Here is a 5,963-nt window from a genome sequence, read left to right as displayed (position 1 = left end):
CATTTCAACCCAGGTGGTTGCATAGATACCATCATCATCGAACGGGAGCCCTTTATCCTTTCCATTTAACTATGGGGGTCATCGGATTCATGTATGGGTCTTCCGCTACATTGACATTCAGTCATGGATGTGATTTTTGGCTCTTGTACATAGCCACTTGTATATGTCTTTATTTTTTCTTTTGGCACGACCACCCTTCGATTCCGAGGACGAAATCATGTTAGGAGGGGATGGTTTGTAACAAAGTGTTCTTAGGATGCACATACACATGAGATGGGCCTAGGCACATGGGCTTAGGGTCATTTACATGTGGGACTAGGGTACATAGGCCTTGGGACTATAAAAGGCATGTGCTCTAGGAGATTTGGACCTTTTTGGACATCTTGTGATACTCATTACACTTTACTTTCCATGATTCTTAGTGCTAATCTCTATTGCTTTCCCTAATCCATGATAATTAGGACATTCCTAGGCTAATCTAGATGCACCTTTCTTTCATTTACACTCTTTTTTCTTCCATCTTAATAGTCTGGTAAAGTTCTTTAAACTATGGTTGCTAATCATAATTTCTTTGTGCTTTTATATTGTTTGTTTGTTATAGAACCTTACTGATCATGATATCATTTGTGAAAACTTACAAGGTTATCTGTTAACTCGACTATAAAGAAAACTAAGTGTAATATATTGTTCACAATTTGTTTTAATAATTTATTTTAGTTATTTAGATTATTAAGCCCAATGAAATGGTAATAATTTTATGTTCTCCCTTTGTAGGTGATCTCTAGGAGAAAACACGTATATAACACTGAAAATGTATTCTACACTTCCAATAAATATGGGACAATGTAAATAGCATATGCCGCTCACATGCATGGCATGGAGTGATGGGGTTTGTACGTTTCTATTTCTAGTTCATCCAAATGCTCCTCCGTACCTTCATCTCTTCCAATTGTTTCAACTTGATTTACATTAAAGTGCTCCTTTAAATTAGCATAAATCTATTTTTGAATGCTAGTACTTGTTTGCAAACAATTACATCGAGATGCATCCAAAATTCAAACGCGACGAACTTGGTTCAAACTTAGATATATGCAGGTCCTAACCATCTTCAACTTCCTTTAAAAAATAAAAAATCAACTACTATTTTTTTCTCTTTTAGAAACAATATTAACTTAGAACTCATGACAAAATATTATCTTGACACATTTAAATTGTCTTGAAAATTTTGTTTTGAAAACAAAGTTTATGCAATAATTGAGAAGATATTTCAAACCCATCGTTGATATAAGCACCCAAAACTCCTATTTTATACCCACTTTATCGTCCGCAAATGATCCTAGATAGGGATTTAATATTCACGTGATCACAAGATTTTTTGTGATAATAACACATGTGAACAAGTTATTCACATGTTCTCATGTTACTGTTCACACAAAATAACATGCCACTTGCCATTTGGGAACCCCTTAAAAGCTTGGCTACACATGGGAATACGCTATTCACATGTTCTCATGTTACCATCAGATTCTTCACATAATAGCAGGTCAGTGACCCCTAAGAAGATTTTTTATGCCCGACAAAGTTAATTTTTTTAGGCCCTTGTGAAAGCTTTGTGAATATAACATGTGATCACAAGATTTTTTGTGTTATTAACATATGTTAATAACATGTTCACATGTTCTTGTTTACGTCAGTGAAATCCCTCATCCTAGAGGACTATATCTCAACATGTGACCCTGCTCTCAGAGATAGAATCTCCAAAATAGCTCACATGATGTACTTATTAGATAAATTTATAATAGAAAAGTATGCCATGCTAAAAAATAAATTTAGTGATATAACAAATTTATATCTCTAACTTCTATGTATGAAACTAATAACTAATGACCTCTCTCTGTCTCTCACCTTTCTTTGCTAGTAAATACATTACTCCAAAGAGAGAGAGAGAGAGAATAAAACATAGAACTATAAAATACATTGAGAGAGAGAATGAGAAAGCAGATATAAAGAGAATGAGAAAATAGAAAATTCATAAATATCACAACAAAGAAGGCAAGTTGGAAATTTATAATAAGATTTTTTCCTTGAACAGATACATCAATTTTGAAGCGACTCTCATGAAATCTCTAGGCAACTACCTTGGTTTCCAACATACAGCTCATCTTTTTCATAATGGCGCTAAGTTATTAATAGATATCTTTAGAATCAATACCTCCAAGCCTAAAATATGTACTTGCTCTTTTAAAGAATCTGCTTGTTCTCTACATTCCCTAGTACATCCACCTAGATGTTCCCTAATGTCAACGTGTAAATTTTCCATTGTGCAGGAAATCATGTGGCCTCCATGGGACCACTAATATTAAGAACGTGATAAAGATGATGTGTTAACTCATCTCTTAGCATATCTCCTCTTTGGGTGCCACTTCCATAGATTTCATCCCAAAGGGCATTTAAGTACTCCTTTGCAACAAGTAACCGGATTTTTCTCAGTGCGCTCGTATATGTCTGTAATAGTCTGTAGATGTTTAGAGCTTGATTTTTCTGAAACTAGCCATCAGAACTTTGAAGGGAGGGTGTGGGTATGGGTTCGAGTTTCCCATATCCACCACCATCATGACTAGGAACGATGTAACTATGAGAATAGAAGAAAATTGTACCTTGAGTAGGATCTGAAGGGGTCCTGCCATTAAGGATAACCTTTCCAATGGCTGCATGAAGGGCTAAAAATGTCCCCGAGAGACTACGCAAGGGCTGTACCTCAATTAAAGCAGAAAGAAAGATGTCTATATCATAAAAATAATGGAGAAATCAATAAAAAATAGAGCGACACAAATTTTTAGTAAGATAAACAATGTGACTCAAGGGCTTACAATTGGATGTTAAGCCCTTTCGTTCACCCTCGGAGCGAGGATGGATATCTGAAAACAAACAAACATGTTGCACAATATCAATCGTGCCTTCTACCTTCTTCTTTTCTAACCCAAGGAGCCTTCCTTTCCAATGTTAGTCAAGAACACCCCTCCTGCTCTGCGAACACAGTGAGGGCCAATAGCAGCGGGCTGCACCCGCCCTTGTGGAATCGCTCCTCCACCCACTCATTATTATCATTCCTTGTGTTATATATGACTAATTCCTCAATCTCTTCTTTAGGCATCTTGTGACCCTGCATGGACACCATCAAGAGGTGGAGAGAATGACCGTGTGTGTAGTTTTGGGGAATGAGAAAGAGAAAAGCTAATTTGGTGTGCAGCCATGGAGGGCTTGGGAGGGGATTCCAGAGAGTGGTTTGAAGAGTAGAGTATTACAAATCTAGTTTGCTACAACCATGGAGAGATTGGGAGAAGGAATCTAGAGAGTGCATTGGAGAGGAGGAGATGTGGAAGAGTATTGCATTGGAGAGGAGGAGGAAGAGAAGAGTGTAGCCATGGAAAGCTTGCATGAGAAGAAGGGGATGGAAAGCTTGAGAGAGGTAGAGAAGGATTGGAAGCAACAATGCTAGTTTGCTAGAGCAATGGAAAGATTGGGAGAGGGGGAGGAGGGGATGGAAATCTTGAGGGAGGTAGAGAAGGATTGAAAGCAACAATGCTAGTTTGCTATAGCCATGGAAAGCTTGGGAGAGGGGGAGGAGGAGGGGATGGAAAGCTTGAGAGAGGTAAAGAAAGATGGAAAGCAAAAATACTAGTTAGATGTAGCCATGGGAAAGCTTGGAAAAGGGATTTTAAAGAGAGAAAATGGTTTTTTCATCATAGTATAGGTTGGGGGGAGGTTTGAGAGGGAAAAGAGAAGATTTGGGAAATTTTTGAAAATTTAAAATTTTAGGGTATTTTGACCCACGAGATTCACCAATCTAGCTGGGGAAAAGTAGGAGGAGCGTAAAAGTAAGGGACCCCCCTTTACCCTCTCTCACTAGGGACAATGTAGTAATGAGGGGGACAAACTAGCCTCTCCTCTACTTTTAGGAGGGGCCCAATTTGCATCACAACCCTCTTCCTATTGGTCCATTGCTAATTACTTTCTTAATCAAAAGGGCCCTTCATAGTCCAAAAAAAATCCTAATGATTCTATTCGGATAAATAGGCTAGTTGACTACACTTTAACATGACTCGTTAGAAGTTCCGAAGGTGGATAAGGGTCATGTGGAGATGTCCGAGTTATAATGCTACAGAAAAAAGAATTTTGGCGGTCAAAACTTCTCAAATCTTTAGAATAGAGAATCCATAAGGATCTTCACTTTTGTTGATGTAGTCTCTTACAACTATTTTTGGTCTCAATTGGGAGGTTTTTGTTTTGATGTCAGATTGTACTATATAAATGAATAATAGATTGATACTTTTAATACATCCAAAATTTAAACATATTATAAACATGAATACAATGAATGCCTAGTATCAATCCAGCAACCTTGATTGATAAAATGAAAACATGGGTTTAACTATTTCACTATAACTCTCTCTTAAAGAATAAAAAAAAGGTTCAAGTCTTAATTGAGTTAATGTCAAATGACATTACCGGGGAGAGGTCTTGTGTGATTGCTTAAGGCCATAAAGAAGGTGCCTAAAGTAGGTAGGACTTTGGGTTTATACAACCTTTCAAAGAAGGAGTTATGATCCTGCACTTGTAATAGTGGAGTTTCATGCAAACTCACATGTACAAAAAGAGGGCATGGCAATAATTTCTAACACAGCTTCTATTTTCTCTAATATAAACTAGGACAAAAAAAATAAATTGGTACATGTTATAAACTTTGGAACATCACTAGTTCATCCTTGAATAGTTCTCACCTCGATTCTCACAAGGATTTCCCCCCATAATTTAACTTACTAAAAACTAGATTGATGTCAAATTAAGTATTGTTCTTTTTAGAAATGGACAAAATCTATGGGATAATTCCTTTAAATCTTATGAAAGTACATTCATAAGTTATAGATAGGGTATGTTGAAAAGATGCAAGGGCGAAGAGAGCTTGAGCTCTTGCAAGCACACACACACACACACTCACAAAACCCTAATAGAGAACACACAAGGTGAGAGACTGAAAATCTTCTTCTTCTTCACTCAACACTCAACACACCATATACAAGAATAAGAGTACACACAATATGAAAGGTACACACACACACTCACAAAACCCTAATAGAGAACACACAAGGTGAGAGGCTGAAAATCTTCTTCTTCTTCACTCAACACACAAAACACCATATACAAGAATAAGAGTACACACACGGGTTCTCTATAGTGTGAACTCGACTAAATGAGCTGGCACTATAACTATGCCAGTCTCTAGAATGGCTGTCACACACAGCCTGTCATCCCACTGGCCACATATCACCCAAGATCTCACCAACCATGCCAGTGGTGAAAGTGTGGGGCCTATCCCCCAGGCGGGTCATCAGTAGCCACCGCCTCACTAGACGAGCTCGATATCTCAACACGCCCCCTCGAGCTCAACTCGATCTCATGTACACCAAGCGAAGTCCTGAATCTATGGAGCTTTTCTATACCCAATGCTTTGGTGAAGATGTCAGCTACCTGATCCTCTATGCTGACATGAACAAGGTCAAGATCTCCTGCCAAGACCTTTTCTCTGATGAAGTGGTAGTGGACCTCTATGTGCTTCGTACGAGCATGAAAGACTGGGTTCCTGGCCAACTGTATACTGCTAATGTTGTCACAAAAAATGACAACTTGTCTATCCACTGATAGACCCAAATCTGCAAGTAGCTTTCTCAACCAAGCTACCTCACATGCTGCCATAGTAGCTCCTCTATACTCAGTCTCTGTACTCGATAGAGCAACCGTAGGCTGCTTGTTGCTGCTCCAAGTCACAGTAGCACTCCCCAAAGAAAACATGAAGCCACTGGTAGATCTTCTATCTGAGATACTACCAGCCCAATCAGCATCTGTGTACCCATGTACACATATCTCTGTCCCAGTCTCATAGAATAGTCCACAATGCAAAGTAG

Source organism: Cibotium barometz, chromosome 1, assembly GCF_041138505.1.
Source record: "Cibotium barometz isolate CiBa-2024 chromosome 1, ASM4113850v1, whole genome shotgun sequence".
In the NCBI taxonomy this organism is placed as follows: Eukaryota; Viridiplantae; Streptophyta; class Polypodiopsida; order Cyatheales; family Cibotiaceae; genus Cibotium; species Cibotium barometz.
This window is presented reverse-complemented; position numbering follows the sequence as displayed.